Source organism: Sarcophilus harrisii, chromosome 2, assembly GCF_902635505.1.
Source record: "Sarcophilus harrisii chromosome 2, mSarHar1.11, whole genome shotgun sequence".
Lineage (NCBI taxonomy): Eukaryota > Metazoa > Chordata > Mammalia > Dasyuromorphia > Dasyuridae > Sarcophilus > Sarcophilus harrisii.
This window is the reverse complement of record NC_045427.1, coordinates 608,416,413-608,441,644: the sequence shown is the minus strand read 5'-3', so window position 1 is coordinate 608,441,644 and position 25,232 is coordinate 608,416,413. Positions and strand designations below refer to the sequence as shown.

At 38.0% G+C, this 25,232-nt stretch overlaps 1 long non-coding RNA gene across 2 annotated transcripts; it reads right to left on the bottom strand.

Moving 5' to 3' along the window:
• Window positions 1-4,121: 4,121 nt before the first annotated feature.
• LOC116421187 lies at window positions 4,122-17,345 on the bottom strand. 2 transcript variants are annotated; one of them, XR_004231488.1, is made up of 4 exons: window positions 17,273-17,345; window positions 15,733-15,791; window positions 11,908-12,060; window positions 4,122-4,310 (listed from the first exon to the last, which is right to left on the bottom strand). It is a non-coding gene; the product is annotated as an uncharacterized LOC116421187 (long non-coding RNA). The 2 variants fall into 2 exon arrangements; XR_004231487.1 differs by lacking the exon at window positions 4,122-4,310 and having other exon boundaries at window positions 11,714-12,060.
• Window positions 17,346-25,232: the final 7,887 nt, after the last annotated feature.

The following is a 25,232-nucleotide window of genomic DNA, read 5'->3' as shown; positions in this document are numbered from 1 at the left end:
CCTTGCCTGGCAAGTCAAACTGAACCTTGAGAAAAACAGAATGGCTTCATCCATTTGCTCTAAACACATTTTGCAATAATTCATAGGTACATTGTAATAGACTCATATTAAAATTCCCAACCTAGAGTTTCTATGCTCTCTCCCAAAATGAGTTAAATTTGCCTTGGATGTGGACTGCAGGCTTCTGTTTGTAAAATTAATGGGTGGGTTTAGGGAAGGAAGGGAGGTAAGGATAAGCATACATAGCATGGGATGCCCCTGATGCAAGTCAGATATGGTTAAAATTAACATTAAGGAAAATTTTAGACTACCAAATATGAAGGACAATCTATTGAACAATAACAAAGGCTCATTGATCTTGCTCTAGAAGAGACCTATTCATCTAATTCACCCCCTTCATATTAAAAAGGTGAGCACTGAGATCTCAGGAGGATAAGGGACTTGACTAAGGTCACACTAGTAGTGTCAGAGATGAGATAGGAACCCAGGTCTTCTGATCCTTTCTATTCTATATATCTATCTCTCTGAGTGTGTGTGTGTGGTGGTGGTGGTGGTGGTGGTGGTGGTGGTGGTTATGGATAATCACTTTAAGGTTTGCAAATTGCAAATTGCTCCAGATGTTCATAAGAGATATTTTCTCTTACTGTACCTGAGCTTGGTTCCATGATCACAGTACAGTTTTAGTGCCAGTGGCCAGAAGGCCTCTATCTGCCTACAAATTTAGCCCCATTGGTACCTCTGGGGCCTTAGACAAATAAGGGAAATTCATCTTGCCCAGAATCAGCCCCAAATCATTTCATCAACCACCTTACCACTTTGTGGCATTAGTTCCCCATATGTATTGTCTTTCTCTATCAAAATGTAAGCTCCTTGAGGACAAGACCGTGGTTTTGTCCTCCTTTGCATCCCCAGAGCTTAGTAAAATGCCTGGTACCTTGTAAACAAATTCATTCACTCATTCAATCAGACCTACCTGGGCAGAACTCAGTCTCTTCCCTATAAGATATCTCAGTGCCCTTATTTTAAAAGCTGCCCTGAAGCAGGGACCTTGGAGTCCCAGGGCTAAGTCCTAGAAGCATCCCTTCGAGACCACCACTGTCACTCTCCCTCTTCTTGCCAGGATGGCAGCAAGGAGTCAAAAAGAACTGAATTCAAATTCAGCCCCAGACATTGGCCCTGAATAAGCCACTTAACCTCTCAGCCTTGGTTTCCTTTTCTTTGAAATTAGAATAATAACAGCACCTTCCTCACAGGATTGTTGGGAGGATAAAATCAGATAATATTTGTAAAGTCTCTTATAAACATTATGGCACCATATAAATGCCAGCTATAGCGATGATGATGGTGATGATGATGATGATGACAACACGACGATTGCGATAATGATGAATATTACCACCTGAAGCCCAGCTTGTTCAAGGCTTCTAGAGAACACTCTGGTTGTATCCTTCCCCATACATTTCTCATTCCTGTTTTGGAGGCATTAGTCTTAGCCTCAGAATGAGACCAATGGACTGCCCTAATACTCCTGCACTTCTGCATAAGTCCTATTAAGGCATGTGTCCTTTCTTTCAGGGCCTTCCCCAAATTAAAAGACCTCTTGCTTTTTAAGATCGATTGGTTCCTTTGATTTTCCTGTGAAACCCCTTTAGTCCCAGGCAATGTCCCAGGTTCTCAAGACAGAAACCATCAGATGCTAATTGATATGTCTTTCCACTAGCCTTCTCGATGTAAGACCATAAGTCATAAGATCAGACGGTCATAGTTTTCAAGCTGGGAGGGACCTCAGAAGTGACCCAGTCCAATTCTGCTTCAGTTTTTCATCCTCGGTGGAGGTAGGAGACTTATGTGCCACTTTACTCTAGATGAATCTTTGCATAAGAAACTTGGTTTCACATCCTACATGTGAGCTGTGTGATGGTGAGCATTTCTGAGCACTAGTTTCTTCATCTACTGCTGTTTCAGGGGAATGAATTTTGGTTTCAATCAGTGAATTTATCACATAAGGAACTCCCTGTGTAGCAATTATTTCCCCTGATATAGCTCACTTTCTATAAGTTAAAATGTTAAAAAAAAATTGTCTTTGGTACTGAGTGGGTAAGTGTCTTGTCCATATTGCTAGGGTCTGCCTAAAGCAAGATCTGAACCCATATTTTCTAAGTCCAAGACCAGCTTTCTGATCCATTGCCCCATGCTGCCCCTCCTCCTCGTTTGTAAAATGGTCATAACACTTGTGCTATTTACCCCCTAAAGAATTGCTTTAAAAATCAGGAGATGTAGTCTGGAAAGGTGTAAGATGGTGACTACAGAATAGAGCATATGCTGTCAGATACAGTCTGCTGATTTCACCTAATGATTTTCTCTTTGTCACAAAGGGACCGCTCATCGTAGAAGGGACATTACATCTAGAAATGACTGTGACACAAAAAACAAAATGCATCAAAAAAAATTTTTAATAAGTGAAAATCTTTGAAAAGGAAGAATCAGAGACATGGAGAGACAGATAGACACAAGGGCAGGGAAAGACACAGAGAAAGACAGAGATAGATAAAGACAGAGAGATTATCTATAAAGTTCTTCGTGACAGGCAAAGTGTTATACAAACACCAGCTATCATTATTATTTATGGACTAAAGGAGCATTTCAGACTTAGAAAAACAGCAGTGACCTAACCCATCACTTCTCAGTGAATACAAACAAGGTCTATGGTAACTTCGCCCTCTCTCCTGCCATGTCCACTGATGAGGAAAGCAGACAAGCCTGACCTCCAGTTTTATAAACATTTATCACAGATTCGGGGGCAATACCTACAACTCAATCATCCTTTCTTCTCTCACTGTCTGCACAAGTTTCCTGGTCCCCTCTTTTTAAACAGCTCTACCAATAGCACAGTCCTGAAAACCTGTTAATCCATTAGGGAAGGGATCTGGGTACAGTTTGAAAAGCCACGATAGGGTCAGCATTTCTGCCTAAACCTATAGCTGCTAACCTAGGTGGGGTCACAGCTGGCACCCAAGCACTGGGCTGCCATCTGGAGCCCTCCCCTGCTTAGTGGTGGTATTGGCATCCTCTTCCAATATTTATTTTTCCCATAGTACAAATCTATGATCATCCAATAAGTATATATTAAGCCCTGATCATCTCAGCATCATGCCAGGCACTTTGGGGTGAGTCAGAGATACCTAGGACATGGCAACTTCTACAAGAATCTTATAGTGTAGTTGAGGAGAAGATAGACATAAGGCACAATTAACAAGGCAGACAGTACATAATGAATTGTAGACTATAGACAATCAAAAAATGAGATAGCATATAAAATGTGATCATTGTACTATGCTAAAATATTAGCTATGCTATAGGGATTCAACTCAGGGAATGATGACTTTGGGGCTTTATGGAAGAAAAGGTTTTAAAGAGGATCATGGAGTTAAAACTGAAAAGAATATTAGCAGTCATCTAATCTAACATCTTCGATATAAAGCTTTCAGAAACTAAGACTCAGAGAATTTATATAACTGATGGCACAAAGTCTCAATCTCTGAATTTACATAGAAAAAAAGGGAGACCATCCCCTAAATCATAATCCTCTCTTTAAGTTATACTGCCCCCACCCAGATTTTACCCAGGGAAATCTCAATACAGATACAACATAGATTGTATCTTGTTCTCCAGATGTTGTTAACATGCTATGCTCAATATGTCAGTAAATTTGAAAAACTCAACAGTGGTCACCATATTGGAAAAGATCAATTTATATCCCAGTTATAAAGAAGGGAAATGCCAAGGAATGTTCAAGTTTCAAACAATTGTGCTCATCTTAAATTGCAGCAAATGCATGCCTAAGATTCTGCAAGCTAGGCTTCAGCAATATACGAACTAAGAATTACCAAGAGTTCAAGCTGGTTTTTGAAGAGGCAGAGGAACTAGTGACCAAATTGCCAATATGTGCTGAATTATGGAGAACGCAAAAGAGTTCTAGGGGGGAAAAATCTGTTTCTGCTTCACTGACTTCACTAAAGCCTTTGCTTGTGCCTATTGCAACAATATGTGACAAGTTCTCACAGATGTGGGAGTACCACATCATCCTACTTGGCTCTTGAAAAACTTGTATGTGGGTCAAAAAGCAACGTGGAATAAATAACTGGTTAAACATTGGAAAATAAGCATAACAAAACTGTATGTTGTCACCTCATTTATTTAATATACATGTAAAGTACATCATTCAAAATGCCAGGCTGGATGAATCAAAAACCAGAATTAAGGTCACCAGGAGAAATATCAACAATCTGAGATATACAGCTGACACCACTCTGATAACAAAAAGTAAAAAAAAAAAAAAAAAAAAAAAAAAAAGAATTAATGACAGTGAAAAGGGAGAGTACAAAATCTGGATTGAAGTTTAACATAAAAAAAAAAAAAAAAACCTAAGACCTTGACAACTGGTCCCATCACTTCCTGGCAAATAGAGGAGGAAGAAATGGAAGCAGCATCAGATTTTGTATTCTTGGGTTCAAAGATCACTTCAGAAAATGACTATAGTCCTTGAAAGGAGAATTATGGAAAATCTGGACAGCATCCTAAAAGACAGAGACATCACTTTGCCACCAAAGATCCATATGGTCAGAGCTATGATTTTTTCCAGTAACAGCTTATGGCTATGAGAATTGGACTATAAGGACTATAAGCCATAGAATCAATTATGGTACTAGAGAAGACTTTTGAAAGTCCTTTGGATAGCAGAGATCATATCAGTCAATACCTGAAAAAATTAATTCAGGCTACTTGCTAGAAGGTCAAATACTGAAAATTAAGCTTAAATACTTCACACAATGAGAAAACAAGGAACATTAGAAAAGACTGTTAGGAAAGATTGAAGGCAAAAAGAAAGGGGGATGAAAGAGGATAAGATGGATAGGTAGTATTGTGGAAAGAATGAACATGAACTTGGATAGATTTGGATATAATGGAGGATAGAAGGGCCTGGCGTGCATGGGGTTGCAAAGAGTTAAATGACTGAACAACAACTTATTCTCCACATAAGGGATGCCCCATTTTCCTTAATGATTTATACAATTCCCCCAGACTCAAAATGCTACCCTGTAAATTAGACTTTCTTTTACCATGGAACATGTTTGGAAAGGCTAGACAAATAACTACTTGCTGAAGAAGGCATAGCTATCCAAATCACTCAATAATATTGGTTATAAAAGTTCATGTCTTTTACTTTTCCACATTGTGGCTTTAGTTCCTTGCCACTCTTCCAAATTCAAGACATTATACATGGCTTTCCCTTCTTAAGAGCTTCTTAAGAAGCTGGCTTTCCAAGAATCTCCCCTTCTCTTAATAGACAGAAGTATTCTTGAAGTCTAAAACTTAAGGTTGCTAGAGAAGCTATCTTTAAGGTAGGTGCTACCCAGAACATCTTCCTTCTTTTGCTGGAAGACCCGCTTCCAGTATAAAATTTGCCCAGAACACTCCTTTAGGTAAGTGCTTAACAAATGTTTTTTTCATTCATTCATTCCCTCTAATCAAGCTATAGGATTATAGTCAGAATCCAAAAAGATCTCAGTGGACTCCCAAATTAAATTAAAGGCAAATTAGGTTCAAATATTTAGGACTAGAAGAGACTAAAGAGATCTTTCATTTTACTGATGAAGAAACTGAGGCTCACAGAAATTAAGCCATTTGCTAAGATCACATAAATAATATGTGGTCAAGCCAAGATTACAACTCAGATCTCTCTCCAAATCTGATATCTTTCTATTGTATCAGCCTAATTAACAAAGATGGTCACTGCTGACTTTATCTGAGATAAATGTAAAGTTTCACATCTAGACTCTAAAAATCAATTTTACAAGTACAAGATACTAATAATAATTCTCAATTTACATAGCATTTTAAGGTTTGTAAAACACTTTCCATATATTATCTCTTTTAATCCTAATAATCTCAGGAGATAAGTGTCATTATCTCTACGTTACAGATGAGAAAACTGAAAAAGATGGAAATTGTGACTTGTTCAGTATAGCTAGCGTCTGAGGTTGGATTCAAACTCAAATGTTCCTGACTTCAAATTCAGAGCTATCTATTTCACCCCCTAGTTTCCAGATAAGATAATTTTCACACTGCTCTTTGGGCTTGGTTCCCAACAGGGACTTTGTCCTGCCCACTTGGGCTGCATTGCTCCCCTAAAAGTTTCCCATGAAACTAATAAGGACTAAGTTTAGATCATCTTCATGGCATTGATTTAGAATGAGAGTAAGAAAATCTCCATGATGGCAGACCCAGCATAATGGGGAAGATACAGTTAAACACAGTTCATATAAAAAAAGAATTGAACATTTTAGTGGACTGGAAGGAAACTTGATAAGTTAAATTCATGAATTAACAGAGCAATCAAAAAAAAAGAAAAAATTGAGATGCAGTGTCCAGAAGCCAAGAGGCAAGAGTCCTCCTGTGCTCTGTCCTGGCAGACTATGTCTAGAATAGTATGGTAGTTCTGGTCACCATATTGTAGAAGTTATTTTAACAAGCTAGAAAGCATCTTGAGGACAATGATCAGAGTGATCAAGGGCATCGATATCACTCCATGTGAAGCTCAACTGAAGGAACTAGAAATATCTAGCCAAATATAGAAGAGAAGAATGATTCTTTTCAGACACATGTGAAAAGATTACTCTTGCATACTTGAGTCCAAAGGGCAGATCTGGAAGAAATGAAATAAAAATCATCAAGGGCTTACTTTGTGCCAAGCATTATAAAAAAAGAAGACAGGAAGTTGACACTTTAAATGGGGAAGACAATATATGTAAGAGAGTTCTGCCATAGAACAGATGGAAAGGCCCAGACTTCTCAAGAATACAACCAAAGGACAGATGGAAAGAGTCCAGAATATGAAATGGGTAGAAGCTACAGAAAGACATATTTAGGCTTGATGTAAGGGAAAACATTCTAAAGACTGAGTTCCAAAAGAATGTAACAGGCTGCCTTAGGAGGAATATGATTTCTTGACTCAGTCTATAAGCAAAGGTTAGATGATCACTTATTATGAAGTATCATCTATAAAAGCAAGAGAGAAACTGTGAAAAAATAGACATTTGACTTCCTCTAACTGTTCCATGAGGCAAAAGGTAGTGAAGGAAACACAGCCCATAATGACTGCCAAGCAACATGGCTTTGGCACATCACCCACATCTGAACAACTCTGTGGCAGTATGAGGAATTGTTATCCCTCCTCAAAATTAGGAACACAGTGTTCAGTTGGTCAAAGGACATGTGTTTACTATCAGGCAAATGAACAGTGATATCACTTAAATGACATTCAAAAAATATCTTTTAATTTGTAGCAGGGTACAGGGGTGCTGTTCAGTATCTGAATGTTATCCCACTTTCTAAATGAGCCTCTGAAAATCAACTTATATTCAACTATTTCAGATTTGTATTAAAGTCTTCTATTTAAAAGTTAACATTTTTCCTTAATTTTTCTCCTTATATTTTGCAATCCAGTCAAACCAGACTTCTTTCTGTTTATTATATATATTGGTCAGACAGTCAACAAACACTTATTAAATACCAAATATATGCCAAGCATTGTCCCACTCAAGCTACTACTGCCTTCTTCCTCTCTCCAAAAATATTTACCTTATATCTATTTCACATATTCTTATATATGCATGTATTGTCTTTCCCAACAGGACATAAGCTCCTTGAGAACAAGCACTATTTCTTTTTGTCTTTGTCTTCCCAGAATCTAGCATAGTGTCTGGCACATAGCAAGTACTTATTAAATCCTTAGTGATTTATTAATTGATGCTGTTGGACAAATTTTTGGTCAAGTATGAGGTAGACTAGATCAGGGCTTCTTAAACTTTTTCTACTCATGATCCCAGATAGTTAAGTATATAAAATAGAAACACAAATCAAACATTTATTGATGATAAATCACAAAGAAATGTATTTTTAAACATTTTTGTTATACATATAATTTTGCCATTATTAAAGAGGAAAGCAAATTTTCATACTAATGAGATAGATATGCTTATTCATTTTGACATAAAGAATTAAATCTTGGAGCAGCTAGGTGGCACAGGGGCAGCCAGGTGACGCAGTGGATAGAGCACCAGCCCTGAAATTAGGAGGACCTGAGTTCAAATCTGACTCAAAACACATTGCTTCCTAGCTGTGTGACCCTAGGCAAGTCACTTGATCCCAATTGCCTCAGCAAAAAAAAAAAAGGGGGGGGGGAGAATACAAATTGCCCTAAAGTCAGGAGGACCTGGGTTCAAATCTGACCTCAGACACTTATCACTTCTGGCTGTGTGACCCTGGGCAAGTCATTTGACCCCAATGGAAGAAGAAGAAGAAGGAAGAAGAAAGAAGAAGGAAGGAAGAAGGAAGAAGGAAGAAGGAAGAAGAAGGAGAAGAAGGAGGAGAAGGAGGAGAAGGAGGAGAAGGAGAAGAAGGAGAAGAAGGAGAAGAAGAATTAAATCTTGTAATGATAAATATTGGAGGGGATGTGGAAAATTAGGACACTAATGCATTATTGGTGAAGTTGTGAAATGATCCAACCATTCTGGAGAGCATGGAGAGCAATTTGGAACTATGCTTAAAAGGCTTTGAAACTATGCACACCCTTTGATCCATCAGTGGTACTACTGGTCTGTATACCAAGGAAATTATAAAGGAGGGAAAAGGACCAATATGTACAAAAATGTTTGTAGTAGCTCTTTCTGTGGTAGCAAAGAATTAGAAAAGAGTAGACGCCCATCAATTGGGAATAACTGAATAAGTTGTGACACATGAAGATAATAGAATATTATTGTTCGATAAAAAATAATGAACAAACTGATTTTAGAAAGGCCTGGAAAGATTTACAAGAACTGATGCTGAGTGAAGTGAGCAGAACCAAGAGACTGTTGTATACTACAACAACAATAAGATTATGTGATGATCAACTATGATGAATGTGGCTATTTTCAACAATGAGATGATTCAAGACAATTCCAATAGACATAATGGAAAGTGCCATCTGCATTCAGAAAGAGAACTATAGAGACTGAATATGAATCAAATCATAGTATTTTCACCTTTTTTGTTGTTTGTTTATTTCTTTTTTTTTTTTTCCCATTTTGATCTGATTTTTCTTGGGTAGCATAATGAATATAGAAATAGGTCTAGGATAATTGTTTATGATTAACCTATATTGGTTTGTTTGCTGTGTTGGGAAAGGTTGAGGGAAGGAGAAGGAAAGAAAAATGTGAAACACAAGGTTTTGCAAGGTGAATGTTGAAAACTATCTTTACATGTATTTGGAAAAAAATAAAATACATCTAAAAATTAAACCTTAGCAGAAAAATATTTGACGTAGGATGTAGAGCATGCTTAATGTTTTTTTCCAGAATTGATAAATAATTTGATATTTCATTACTCTCAAGTTCAGTTATGTGACCCAGATGGGGTTGCAACTCACAGTTTAACTCTGAGATTCCACCCAATGGACTTCTGGTAAACTGCATGATATGATTGGCAAAGTATGTGACCATCCCAGCATCTCTGTTCAGAAAAACCTGGGAAGACTTACATGAACTGATGCAGAGCAAAGTGAGAAGAACCAGGAGAATAATTTATACAATAACTACAACAAACAAAAAACAAACCAAAAAACAAACCAAAAAAAGATCTCTGACTAAAGAAATGAAGAACCTCAAGTCCAGCAGACTAATAATAAAACAAAGAACCTTTCTCCTAGCAAAGAAATGATGCTCAAGTTGTAGACAAGCTTAATTTGCAGACATGATGTATTAATTTGATTTACTTGACTGAATATATTTATTATGGGGCAGCTAGGTGGTACAGTGGATAGAGTGTCAGCCCTGAAGTCAGGAGGACCTGAGTTCAAATTTGACCTCAGACACTTAACACTTCCCAGCTGTGTGACTCTGGGCAAGTCACTTAACCCCAATTGCCTCAGCAAAAATAAATAAATAAATGAATGAATGAATGAATAAATAGATAATGAATATATTTATTACCAAGATGCTGTTTACATTTTTTTTTCCCCAAATGGTAAAAGGAGTTCGGGGGGGAGGGGGGGGAGGAGAGAGGAAAGAGCAATAGAAATAGATTTTCCAGAGACACAGACATAGAGAAGAAAGAAGCATCATTGAAGTTTTTTTTTCCCCCTGAGGCAATTGGGATTAAGTGACTTGCCCAGGGTCACACAGGCAGGAAGTGTTAAGTATCTAAGTCCAGATTTGAACTCAGGTCCTCCTGACTTTGGGACTGGTGCTCTATCCACTGTGCCACCTAGTTGCCCCTGAAGTATTTTTTATGAATGAAAGAAAATGGAAGGAATATCAAAAAGAATCACAAAGAGGACATCTTTTATAATTATATATTGAATTTATTACATTTTTTTTAAAAATAAGAAAAGCAAGCTATACATCAAGATATTTGCAGTTTCATTTAAAGTCATCTTTTTCTGTTCTGCTGTGTATAGGAAATGCACATCTTTGTTGGAGTTTATTGAATTAAAAATAAATAAATATATATGCATAGAATTGCATATGTATATATGCATATATTTATACTTAAATATTTAATTTATTATTAAATATAATAATTTTATATTTGTATTATATATTATATAATACATATAATATATTATACTTTATATAATATATTATATTAAATAAATACATAATATAATCATATATTTAATTATATATTAATATATTGTTATATAATTATTGTACTAATATTAAATTATTAATTAAAATAAATTAAGTAAAATATTTATATTATATGTTATATATACATATGTTATGTACAAAATAAATATATATGTTATGTTATATATGTTATTATGTTAAATATATGTTATGTTATGTAACAAATATATGTTATGTTATATACATATAAATATATATGTAAATATATATTAATTAAAATATAAAATATTATATTAATGTATAAATATTATGTAATTAAAATAAATGAATGATATATAATATATTATAGTAAATAAAATATACATATATTTAATTTAATAATAATTTATATTTACCTATAATTATATATTAATTTATTAATAATTTAAACATATGTATACATTTAAAAGCAATTCTTGGACTCAAGAAAAATGAAACAAGGCCCCTGAAACTGTAATGCCAGAGAAACTGAGGCAAGATAGAGATTAGAGAGTATTTAATATTTTATTTGAAAGGGAGAGATTTACTAGGACCAAATGGATCCATGGTTTGGTCCCAGAGCTGAATGAGACTATTGTCTCCAAGAATCCAGCAAATAATGTGAGTTCTCAATGACATGTGTGTGTGTGTGTGTGTGTGTGTGTGTGTGTGTGGCTCAGACACAGGGGGTAGACAGAGGCAGGGGTGGAGGCAGAGCACTGAAAGCGGGAAGGAACTATCAATCTGGTTCTTACAGGATGGGGGGAGACATGGGGGAAATCTGATAAATTGGGATTACAGAATGGGGAGAAGTACCCAACATTCTGATGATGCCTAAGATAGAAGGTCTTTCTCCTTATCTGGATCATCATGATTAGGAGGGAGAGGTGGTGTTGCAGGATTGACCAGAACAATTAGGAACTGAGACAGAACAATTCAGGGAAATTGAGGCAGGACAATTTAGGGAAACTGAGTCAGGACAATTAAAGAGAGCTGATGCACAACAAAACATTGACTATATGACTTTGGGCAATTCATTAAATCTATCACAGCAATTATCTAATGCTCAAAGTTGCAAAGCAGATATCCATCTTCATAGAAGGAGTTTCCTTACCCAGACTTCGATATGCCCGGGAAGTCACAGGTCTGACTCCCCCAGAAGAGATTAATTTGCATTGACCTTTTCTCCCAAAAGAAGCAGTAGGTTGTGAGAGCAAACCTCAAAGCCAGGACCAGGTTCACATTCCCTTTAGGGGGTCCAGTCATCTTCATTCACCAAACTCTTGTTCCTTCCACCAGCATCACTCAGCACAAACATCTGCCAATTAAACACTGCCCTTGTTTCCTTTATCTTCCTCCACTTCTACCATCTCTGTTGGGAAAGACCAAGGAATTGGATGCTCAGAAAGGCTCAGAAATAGCAATAAGACAGACAATGCAGCAGGGAAGAAGAAAAGGTCTAGGGAAACAAGGCAAAGGGAGTGATGGGGGCGGATGGGGGACCAAATTAAGGATATTCCTTAGAGTCACAGAAAGGCTGGTTTGATTTGAGGGAGACAAGAGGTGGAAAAAAAAAACAATTTAGAAGGGTTAAAGGAGACAGAGGAGTAAAAAAGAGAAACAAAGAAAATGATAGGAGAGGCAGACAAACATTGAGAAACTGAGAGATATTAACGGATGCAGACTCAAAGAGAGGCAGTAAGAAATGGAGACAAAGACATAAAGAGAAAAGCAGAGAGAAAAGAGAAAGTCAGTAACAAAGAAAAATAAAAATATACAAAAACAAACAGTGAGATACACGGAAGCAGGAAGTACCTCTCCCTATTCTCTCCCAAACTAATATAGTTCTCTCTAAATTCAGCCACTCTGCTCCTGAATGAGCCAGAAATTCCCACAAGAATAGGCTAGGGTGTGTAGACAGCTGACACAGGAGGCTTTTGATCATTTCCTGCCAAAGACTCATGGAAGCCACACAGACATAGTGAGAGGGACATATTTTCTCATTCTTTCTCTCCCTCCCCCTCTCTCCTTCCCTCTTTCTCTGTCTCTCCTTCCCTCTCTGTATTTCTGTGTGTGTGTGTGTGTGTGTGTGTGTGTGTCTGTCTGTCTTTCTGTGTCTCTTTTTGTCTGTCTGTGTCTGTGTCTCTGTCTCTGTCTCTCTCTCTTTGGTGCTCTCTCTCTCTCTTTCTCTCTCTCTCTCTCTCTTTTTCTCTCTCTCTCTCCTTCCTGTCTGCCTCTGTCTTTCTCTGCCTGTCTCTGTCTCTCTTTGTCTCTCTGTTTCTTTCCCTCTCTGTCTCTCTGACTCTCTCTCCCTCCCTCTCTCCTTCTCTCTCTCTCTTCCCCTCCTTCCATCTCTCTCTTTCTTTTTCTCCTTCCTTCTCTCTCTCCCTCCCTTTGTCTCTCTCTCCCCTCCCTCTGTCTCCGTCTTTGTCTCTCTCTGTCTTTCTCCTTCTCTGCCTCTCTCTCTGTCTCTGTTTCCTGTCTCTATCTCTCTATGTGTCTGTCTCTCTGTGTCTCCCTCCTTTTCCCCCTCCAAATGCAAATGCAAATTCCATATCTCTGGAAGGAAGCATGAATAAACTAATGAAATTGTACTTCCAGAAACACAATCTCCACATGAGCAGAGAGACCCCTTAGCCTACAAGCCCCTCTTGATTATTCTCCCTTGTTGTCCATCCTTCTCCCCAAACATAGACCCCACCGTCTAGGGTTTTCCAGGAAAGCTGATGAGATTAGTTCAGGAACCCTCCCCACATCCCCATTAGCTGAGGAAAACATTAGTCTGTGGTCAGGCAGCCGCCTGCCCATTTCATCACTACTGCATCTGGCCCAAATTACCATGATGAGGACTTATTTGTAAAACTGTTCACAACCCAGCAGCAAGCTGTTCTGTCCAAACCTTCCCATCACCGATGTCTATTGCTCATGAATTTTAATTCAGCCACCAGATGATACATGGGGATAAAATGAGCAAAGGATACAAGAGAGTTGGTGGTTTGTTTTTTTAAGAGTTAGGGAACTGGAGCTCAGAATGGTTAAGTGACTGTCCTAAAGTCACATAGTTATTCATGTTAATCTCATCCTCAGTGTCACATTACCATTTCCAATCTTCCCTTGCTCCTTTGGTAGTTCTACTGCAAGAAGGGCTACAAGCTGTTCCAGTGATGAGACCGCAGTTTGGGAACATTCAGCATGCATCTCTCACCAAAAAGGGACTTGATTTCATGGTAATGTAGAACAAACACTGTGAAATGAAGGGATTTGACCAGAAGGTTTCAAAGATCCCTTTCTAGCTCTGAATTGATAGTCTTGTGATGTTAATAACTCAAAGACACAAGACCCAGATCTCACTCTTTACTCCATCACTAAAGTACTGTGATCTTGACCTTTCTGTGTCTCACTTTGCACATTTGTAAAATAAGACAGTTGGATTCCTGTGGGTTTATTTCATTCTCAATCTATGTATCAGCTAGCATTCTGTCTCTCAGGATAACTTCACTGTGTTGATTAAATGAGATCTAAGTCATTGTTATCTTTGAGAATCACTTGACATAATGGAAAGGAAGCTGGATGCCAAGTTAAAGGCTCCAGGATTGAATCTAACTTTTGACAAATATCTCTGTGACTTTAGATGTAACTTAGGCCTCCATTTTCTCATCTGCAAAATGAAGGGATTGAGCCTCCCAAGGTCCTTTCAAGTTTTAATTCTATTGCACTATAATACAAAGATCTGGGTTCAATTCCAGATCAGGAAGCTCACTAGTCAAAAACAAGTCAGACTATGTGGTCTCTGAGATACTTTCTAATTCTGAGATTCTGAGTCTGCTTGACCTCCAGCATATTCCAGAGGTGGAGCACTAGTTTAGAGAAGAGCACGTAGTGCACATTAAGGCAGTTATTTATGTTTCTATTCTAGAACCAAAGCATAAGGAGAAAGTTCCTATTAATTACATACCAAAAAGGGAGGCAGGCTCCAGACATTTTCTGCCCCTATGCCTTGAACATTCCTCCTCCTCCACTCCAACTGTGGACCTCCCTGGCTTCCTTTAAGCTCCAACTAGAATCTCATCTTTTACTGGAAGCCTTTTCCAACCCCTCTTAATTTTAGTGTCTTCCCTCTGTTAATGATTTTCTGTTTATGCTACATATGACTTATTTTGTATTTATTTATTTACATGTTGCCTCTCCCATTGAAAGCAGGAACTATCTTTTGCCTCTTTTTATAGTATCCCCAGCGCTCAGAAAAGTGCCTGGCACATAATTGCTGTTTAGTTGTTTCAGTTGTATACAATCCTTCATAGCCCCATTTGAGGGGCTTGTGGTAAAGGTATTGGAGTGATTTGCCATTTGCTTCTCCAGCTCAGAGAAAACAAAGACAAACAGGATGAAATAGCTTCCTGGGGATCACAGAACTGGTGTCTGAGACCAGATTTGAACTCATAAAGATGAATCCTCCTGATTCCAAATCCAGTGTTTATCCACTACACCACCTGGCTGCCAATTTAGGTGTTCAATAAATGTTTATTGATTGACTGAGGTATAATCCAATAGTGCAATGACAAATACAAGAAGAAACCAAATGACCACTTTAAATGTTGTAGACAGCATTCAATCAATCAATCAATATTTTAAGCACCTACTATGTGGCAGGCAACATGCTAAGCACTGGGGATACAAAGAAAGGTATGACAGTCCCTTCTCTCAAGGGGCACAGGGTCTAAAGGAGATTACAACAGGCAAATAGCTATGAACAAACAAGATATAAACAGGATAAATTGGAGGGAATAGAGGGAAGGTCCTCAAATTAAGAGAGAATAAGAAAGGCAACATTTTGGCTGGGACTTGAAGGAAGCTGGGGAAGGGGAAGGGAGGTGGCAGGGGAGAATAAGAAGAGAGAGCATCCCATGTAGGAGAGATAAGCAGTGACAACATCCAGTCTTACTAAAGCAGTTTAGTTATATTTGCCTCTCTTTCTGATAGTACATTAACAGAATTAGCCAGAGGAGCCAGTGAATACATCACTAAGCACCAAAATGCTACCTACCCAAGGCTGCTTTCATCCCAGGCTTGCTTCTGTTTGGTATGGCCAAAGGTTTGATCCTCCTAGATTGGGGCATTTAGAAAGGGCAGTCACTCCTTTTGTTTACCTCTGAATATTAAAGGAGGTATGGAGAAAGAAATCCACTGGTCAGTCTGTAGTCCAGACATCATTGGCCATAGCCACTCTATGTGCCCTGTGACAAGTCCCATAATCTGAAAGAAAGGAACTCGGGGAGGTAACCCCTCATTGCTTCTTCATTTCAGATTAAGAAGTAAATAAATTCCTTGTGAGCACAAACTCTTGTGACTTATCCTTGAATCTTAAATGTAATCCATTAATAATTTGGGTAAAAAGAAAAGCAACATGGCATGGTGGCTAGAAGCAGCCTCAAGTGCTGCCTCTGACACACACTGGCTTTGTGACCTTGGACAAGTCACATAGTCTCAGTGTTCCAGAGAATTCTCAAAGAAGATGCTGAATTTCCTTAATGGAAATTTCTCATATCATTAAAATCATAAGTCTTACCCCATTCTCAATATTTGGGTAAAGATGACTTCTGAAAATCAAACTCACAGATGTATTTGATGAGAGGTAGCTTTGCATACTGGACAGGATCATGGACTTCATTCAGAAAGATCAGGGTTCAAATTCTATCTCAAACACTTAATAGCTGTGTAATAGCTTTCAATCTGTAAAATTTGTGAGTTGGCTTTAATGGTTTATGCCAGTTCTAAATCTCTGATCAGTGCCAGTCACTGACTATGAGATCTTGGCTAAGTCCTTTAATCTCTATTTTCTTATCTCTGAAATAGAGTTAATATTATTTCTAAGATCAACCCCAGAGAATTACCAGGAGGATCAAATAAGATTATATATCTGTAATGCTCTGTAACCATAATGTGATATAAATAAAAGTTATTTTTATCAAGTCAACAAGCATTTATTAAATTCTGGGGGCTACAAATACAGGCAAAAATAAACACACATGTTTATAATGGGTTCTATTTTTCTTGCCTTCTCAGTGGACGGGGAAGAAGAGATGAAGAGAATTTAAAATTGAAATTAAATAAAATTGTACTTTTAAAAAATAAATGGAAAAAGTTGAATTTTAAAAATGAAATTTCATTTTTTAATAAATGTAAAAATAAACTATCTCTGCCCTCAAGAAGTTTATATTCTAATGGAAGAAGGTGACACGGAAAAGGAATGTGAAAAGGGAGAGGGTAGACAAGCATCTTCCTGGGATCCACATTCCCAAACAAGCCATGACCATTTCCATCTCAGCCAAGACCCAGGACCAAAGGACAGGGAGTAGACTGTGGACATGGTGAGTGGCTAAGCAGACCATTCTTGCCCCCTTTCTCAAGCAGAGTAAGTGCTACAGCCTGCTTAGTACACTGATACTCAACATGAAGCTATGAGGGGAGTGACAGTAAGGCATCTGGGAGCCCATATGGTCACTGCCAAGATCAGTTATTTTTATCTTTATTTAGTTCCAACAAAATATGCATCATGACTCAGTACAACAAATAAGCAAACATACCTTCTGTAGAAAGAATAAACAACGTGTTTCACAGATACATGCTTTGCTGCTTTTCAAATTTACTTGGATGCTGCTATGATTAACAAGAAAATAATAGTTATCATTTATGGTGCGTTAAGGTTTGTGGAGTATGTAATAAATGTTATCTAGCTTGATCTTTGCAACTATCTTGGTAAGACTGGTGCTATTTTAATGCTATTTTATAAATGGGAAAATGAGAAACAAAGCAATAAGTGACTTGCCTAGCACCTATCGGGGCAAAATTCATACTCAAGCTTTCCTGAGTCCAAATCCAGCACTCTATCTACTATACTATCTGGCTGCTTATATAAGTGAATTCATAGGAACTTAAACTGTCATCATTCTGTCTTTTCTCAATTAGGAGATGATGGACAATTATTCCTGCTTTGGGAAATCCAAAATATATTTCAATATTAAAAGAATATCTTCACACTCAAAAAGCTCAGGAACCAATGATGTCACCCTCTAGCTCTGCCATTTACTTTTCCTGAGATCTGAGACTTCAGTTTTTTCACTTATGAAATGAGCAAGCTGAAACTGGATAACCCTAAAATGCCTTTCTATTTTCCTATTCTATAATTCTAGGAGAGATCAATGATTTCTTCACTTGGAGACCTCCCAGTGGGAATCCCCACAAGATTACAATCCAGGGGATAAATCCTAATGAGTTTCCAAATTCACAAAAAGGTTAAGTCACTCATCCAAGCTCCCACTCTGATCTTTGTCAGAAGTGAGGTTTGAACCCTTTCAGCTCTTTTATGTGTTTTGCAGGTATTGTTATTTTTCCCATTTGTGTTTGTATCTCTAGCACTTAACATCATGCCTGGCATATAACAAAAGGTTAATATTTGTTGACTTATTGAGTTGATTTGATGCTGTCTCTATGATTCTAGAACAGCCTCCCCTAAATCCAGAAAATAGAGGTTCTCAGTGTCTTTTCTTTGGGTCAAGGATTATTTTTTTTCTTTTAACTTTGTGTCCCCGGTGCCTAACATAATGTCATATATATTGTTATTGTTGTTGTTCTAAATCTTCAATTTCATCAGTGCGTGGAGTGCCCTGTGAAGAAAAAATTTGTACCAATGCAGGTTGGCAACTGTTTTACAACCTTTAATCTTAATTGTTTGTGTAATGCAAGGTTGTGACTTGTCTAAGGTTATACACGCCACCATGGATGGTCCCTCCATCCACCTATTCCAAGATACTTTATAGTAGTATTCTCAACAAATACTTCTCAGATTGGTATGAGTTGGTTAACTCCAAACAATGATTAATTCTAAATCAGGAGAAGATAGAACAATCAAAATGAGGAGGGGCAGGGAAGAATACATCCTCTTAGTCAATCCCACAGACTTCGTGTGTATGGAAAACTTCTGGGGAATTTGCTCTGTCTTTCATTCTGTAATTGATATAATTTAAGAATACATCTGGGGAAGCTTTTGTGCCTGTAATGAGTAAGGCTAAAGGGAACATATTTCAGGGTTGCCTTGGCAACCAGAATAGTGGGGAACTATGATGAAAAGCTGTTGTTTTTAAACTCTGAATGCTAAGGGGCCTCACGGAGCTAATTTACAGGTATGTAAATCCCAGATAACCACTGGCACTAAAGTGATACTGTCATCAGGAAGCCAGTTGCAGGCTCAGTTGCAGTAAGAGGAAATATTCCTGATTAATCAATCTAGCTAATGGGTATTTAACCTTAAAAGAGAGATACTCAGATACTGGAATGGAGCTCTGACTTCATTGTTGTGAGAGCTCCCTCTGAAGAAAAAGATTGCTATTCATCCCTGCCCCCCAAACCCATGTTATCTATGTTCATGTTCTCAAGTCCCATATCTTGAATGGACAAGAGAGGCAAAACACCAGAAGCCTTCTTACCTTACCTTCTTTTGCTGTTGTCAGGGCACAAGTGGAATACTCTGGCTAGCTCCCCCCCACCCTTTCCCTCATGACATGGGCTGTCATAGCCCATCTTCTCTTTCTAACATACATTTCTTGAATGACTTTTTACTTCTGTTCATTTTTAAAGTTTCTCATTGGTTCCTACCATAGACTTTTCTATTATCCTCGATGTGATATTCATTTTTAATTCTTTGGAGACACTGATATTCCATATTTCAGTGCCATAAAGTAACAGTAGCAGAATTCTAACTAAAAATACAGATGTGTGTTTTCATGGGAAGCATAACATCACTTCAGAAGCATTGCAGTTTCCCAAAAGTAAAGGTAAAGTTGCCTCCTGGGCAGTTTCAAGTCCAATTTCTTGCATAACTATGTTATAGTTGGATAACATAGATGTTATAGTTGTTGGATAACATGGATGGATAGAGATATGATGATTAATAGCCTCTATAGCTCCACATCCATGCCATAATCATTGTCAAGTGTTCTTCATTCACTTATCCTTTCATGTGTGGATGGTCCTTTCAAATGGTTAGAGATCTTTTCAGGAAGTCCTCTCATGTTATGTGCCTTGATACAACCAGCACAATGTCATCCACAAATAGAATACTCCCCTTCATTGATTTCTAGTGATGGTGATTTCTTTTCTATTCCTCCTACAAGCTGGAACCCCACAGTTGGACTCATTGTGTTTTTACTGGCTATCCTCCATGCATGGAATTCTATCCCTGACTGGAATTCTCTCCTCTTCATCTCCATTTTCTGGCTTCCTTGACTTCCTTTAAGTCCCAGCTAAAGTTACGCCTCCTATGGGAAGACTTTATTGATTCACTTTAATGTTAGTGCCATCCATCCGAGATTAGCTCTGGTTTATCCTGTACAAAGTTTGCACATGGGTGTTTGCGTGTTGTCTTCCTATGTAAATTGTGAGTTCCTTGAGAGAAGATCCTGTTTTACCTCTCTTTGTATCCCCAGCACTAAGTACAGTGGCTGGTAGATAATAGACACAACAAATAAATGCTTGTCGACTAATTGTTCTAGCTAATATCTGTCAATTCTTTTTTTTCAATATGCCATTTCCCATCAACTTCTCTTGCTTTGCTTCCTAACATGCCTCCCTCCCAGATAAACTTATCACTTGAAATTTCATTATCATGGAGATTGATTCAGTTTTGATCCTCAAAACCTCCTCAGCACCATTCTTTCTTCCCTCTAATTGGAAGAGTGGAGTGCAAAGCAATATACCCCTCTTCTTATAGAAAGAAGTATCATGCATCTAAGCTAAATGGACCCTCTGGCACCTCCTCCCCTGGGCAGCTTCCCTTTTTTACAGTCACCTTCTATTAGATTGTAAGCTCCTTGGGGGACAGCTAAGTAGTGGTGAATAAACTGAGCACATGTTCTAGAGTATAGAGGCTCTGAGTTCAAATTCAGCCTCAGACGGTTGACACTGGCTTACCTCTCTTGCAGAGAGAAAGGAGTTCCTGTCTATTATTCCTTTTTTCTTTAAAAATCAGTAGTTGTAGTAGTAAATAATAATAGTAGAAGAAGTAGCAGTAAAATAGTAATAGCAGCAGCAGTAGTAGAAGTTATAGTAGCAGTAGACATAGCAACAGTAGCAGCAATAGTAAGTAATAGTAGAAGTAGCAACAGTAATAGTAAAGTAGTAGCAAAGTAGTAGTAAAGTCATAATAATAGCAGCAGCAGTAATAATGAAGTAGTAGTAGTGATAGAAGTAGAATTAATAATAGTAGTAGTAGAAGCAGCAACAGCAGCAGTAGCAGCAGTAGTAAGGAATATAATATGGGAGGGAAGAGGGAAATAAATCTGGAGAAATTTAGGCAATGTAAAAAAATTCAACAAAAACGGTTTGTTGGGGTTTTAAGTTTATATATATTAAATTCCACTCATTACTTTCAAAACTGCCTTGTCTATGTATTCTTCTAAACTCTCTTCTATTCCCCTCTGTGAAGTTAAAAAAAAATTCACTAGCCCTCTTTTTCTGGCATCATTATTGCTATTTCTTTCCCTTCCTGACCCATCTACCAATGAAAAACCAAAAGGAAAGAAAATCTAACAAATATACAATCAAGCAAAATGAATCCACACAATGGCCATGTCCAACAAAGTCTATCTTAACATCTTGGGTCCATTACCTCTTTGTTAAGAGACAGATAAGATACTTCATTATTGGTTTTCTAAATACATGGCTGGTCATTTCATTGATCAGAGTTCTAAAGTCTTTCAAAGTTGTTTTTCTTCACTATGTAGCTGTCTTTGTATAAATGGCTCTCTTAAGTCTCCTTATTTTACCTTTCTTCACTTCATACTACCCAGATTCTCTGAAATCATTTCTTTCATAATTTCTTTTAGAGCAAAAATATTCCATCACATTCACTTAGCATAATTTATTCAGCCATTGTGCAATTGATGAGAACCTGCATTTTGGGTTCTAATTCTTTACTTTTTCTTAAAATCCCACTCCTATCTATTTGCAAAGCCCAAGTAAGTACTAGATTTAAATTCAGAGAATCCAGGGTCAAATGTCATCAACCTCTGCAATTTACAAACTGCATGATCTTGAACAGGGAGCTAGAATTGTCCCAGAGTACAATTGGACCTCTCAGGTTTCCCCTAGAGGCCTTCAAACAAAATCAGGATGACCACTTGAGTTGGATGTCAGGTGTGACCATATGAAGTTGCTTAATTTTTTAATTGTGGATCTTAGTTTCCCCTTGTATAAAATGAAAGGATGGAGATATGCCCTTTCCAATCCCAAAGCCCACAACTCCATTCACTCATCTGAATGACTTGGTTTTATTGCCTAATTTTGCAAGGACAGTTAAGGGCTTCTGGGACTAAAGACTTAGCATTTCAGTGAATGAAGGATTAACCATAGTCTTTAAGCAATTACACACACACACACACACTCCTCCAATCCTCAGCACCTAAATTCACTTTTTCCTTTCCAGATAAGGCATCTATAGATCCTCCCCAGGATTTCCTTACAACAGGAAATTGTATTCTAACAATTGACTATAGGCCAAAATCCCCTTGAGATTAAGAACTACTTTCTCCATTCCCGAATGGTCAAAATGTCCTCATATTTCTTCCTTATGATATTTTGTGCCTTTTAAGGATTAGTTTTACTGGTCTATGATTTCATTGATGTACAAAACTCCCAAGTGAAAAAAAAAACTCCCTCCCCAATCCAGCCACCACCTGTTCAACCATCTCTCTCAGGCAATGGATCTGCCCCACTATTAACTACACAATGTCCTAGGAGGGCTCTCTCCCTGTAAGGCTTTGTGCCACCTATTTCTAACTCACTTAAAATGATTTTGACTTAAAAAAAATTTTTTTAACTTATTCCCTAAACACATTTTGTGAAGCTTTTCCTGTGATCCTAATCAAAGATGACCTTCAATAAGGGTTACTCTCTCCAGCCCTTTGAGCTAATTATCAGCAGGATTGTGACAATCCCCAGATCTGTTATGCCATAGAAATATACAAGTGTCAAGAAGTATCTCAAAATCAGGAAGAGCAGGAATGGGAGGTCTTTGGGGCATTGGAATGGAAAGTTTAATTAGTCCTACTAATTTCTGTCACTTTTAAAGGGAAGCAAGATATGCTTTTGTACTGAGCCAGCAGAATTGGGAGTGGGGGTGAGGGTGGAGGGAAATAGGGATGGGCAAGTAAAAAGTAAAATAAAGTCAATTAATTTTACCTCATTAACTCCTCATGTTCAATTACAAACTTTCTTCAGCCCAGAGAATCCAGCCTCCATGGTCTGGTACTGAAAGTGGTCCAGAGGGAGTAGGGAAAGAATTCATGTGGCAGGATAGGCTTCCCAGAAGGCTCCAATGAGATATTAATTTCATCCCCATTCAATCCATTAAGCCACAGGAAGTGCAAGACAGAGACTGCAGGTGTTTGGTTGTGATGTCACAAGGTGGGATGACTAAGCCCAGACTACCTGAGGAGGCCACAGGTGGGGAATCACCTGAAACTCTGCCCAGAAAGTAGAAATAATAAGGAATCAATCATTCACTCAGTCAAATCAGCTCATTCATTGAGCACTCACCATGCATCTAGCATCTGCTAGTATGGCAAAGATGCAAAATTGAGTAAGATGTCAGCTCCTTCTAATTCCAAGTCTGTGTCCTTTGCACTGTTACAATACTTTCCTGTTTAAAACTTGAAGAGCAATTGAAACATGGAGGAAGAGAGGAGAGGGTATGGGAGGAGGGAAGAAAAACTGATCTGGACTATTGCACATGATTAACTACAAACGTTACCTGAGGACCTGAGAAATTGGATATTTCCCCAAGATCAAAAAGTCACCATATATCAAAGGTAAGACTTGAACTTAGAACCTACCGGCTCAGAGGTCAATTCTCCATTCAGTATGCATTGCTGCCTCTCACATGAGACAAATAACAAGGGCACAAAGGTGAGGGAAAGGTTCAGCGAGTGCTTCTGACAAGTACTATGGCATTTCCAAGAAAGGAGGTGTTATGCCAAAGTTCCCTTTTAATGTTGTGACCCAGTTTCTCTAAGGGTCCTATTTAGTTGTTCTGCCTTAGGTTATAACCGTTCCCTCTTAATGTTTGAGATAAAAGTTTTATAGACATTCCTTAATGTTTGACAAGATAAAGGTTTATCCATTTTAGATGTCATTAGAATATCAGTAACCTCTCTCTATTAGGTTATCCCCACCTAGGTCCCTCCATTATGTCATTGTTCTTGTTATTCCATAAAAAGCTCGCTGCCCTGATACTCGGGGCTAGACTCTTTGAGATGACAGTCTCGTCTAGCCCTGGGATCAACATGGATCCATTGGTCCCACTATTTCTCTCCATTTAATAAACTATTGAATTGGTCTTTAATCTCTTGTCTTGCTCAGTTTCTTCGGCATTACAGAGGGACCACTCTGTAGGATGTGCTCATCAGTCAAACTTCTTGAGGAATACAGAACTTACAAACATTACAGTGATCATTCACTAAGCACCTATCATGTGCAAAGCACTGTACTAAAGTGGGGGGAGTGGAGGGAAGGAGAGGGAGTAAAAAATTAAACAAAATGAGACCCTGCCATGAAGAAATTTACAAATTAAGTACAGGATAAATACCTCAGGTAATTACTATTATACACAAATCTTCAATGATAAATAGATATTTTCAAAAAGGGAAAAGGGGAAAAGGGATGATTAGGAAACAAGGTCCTGGAGGAGCTAAAATCTGGAACAAAAAAATATTAACATAGGTTAAAGGATTATTTTAGTGAATAGCAGGGCTATCCCCTCAGAAGCTCAGTTTCTTCATCTGTTAATTGGGAAGATTAGACTAGATGGTATCTAAAGAAACTTCCAGCTCTAAATCTTTGATCTCATTATCTTAGACTTGAAAGTACCACTGGAAGCTAGGTGATTGTGAATAAAGGGAGTTGAAGGGTATGATTGGTGATAAAAGCAGAAAAGGAAAGGTTTGGAATAATCACTGTGGAGAATGACAAATGGAGTAAAGCAGGGAGGCTGCAACAACTAGGGCCCAACTGAAGTTAAAAATGATAAATTTATAGTAGGTGAAATCAGCTCCATTTCTTGATCTTCTCCAGGGACACTCAGCAGCCCTGGAGCAGGAGTAACTTGGAGGAAGCTTTACAGAAGAATTAAACTAGCCAATAAATGCTTAAGGCAATAGTTCTCTGATTGCATTATGTTTTAACTCCTACCAGGGAAGGTTTAAGATAGCAGGCAGGAGATAGACACTGGAACAGAAACAAAAAGGAAAGGAAAATTACAACCAGGCAGCCAATGATGCTCCCCCATCAAGGCCAGGGAAGGGATGAAACAAAATCTCTTAATGATGCCAGAGAGAGCCATGGGTTTGGTACAATAGGTGGAGGAATCTTGTTTTTATGTGTCTGATTTTTTTTCCTACCTTCTATGTCATCAGAAGAGAAATCAGAGATTAGCCTTGGGGAAACCTCCAAATTTAAACATGGACTCTGGAAACTTCCAATATGGTAGATGTG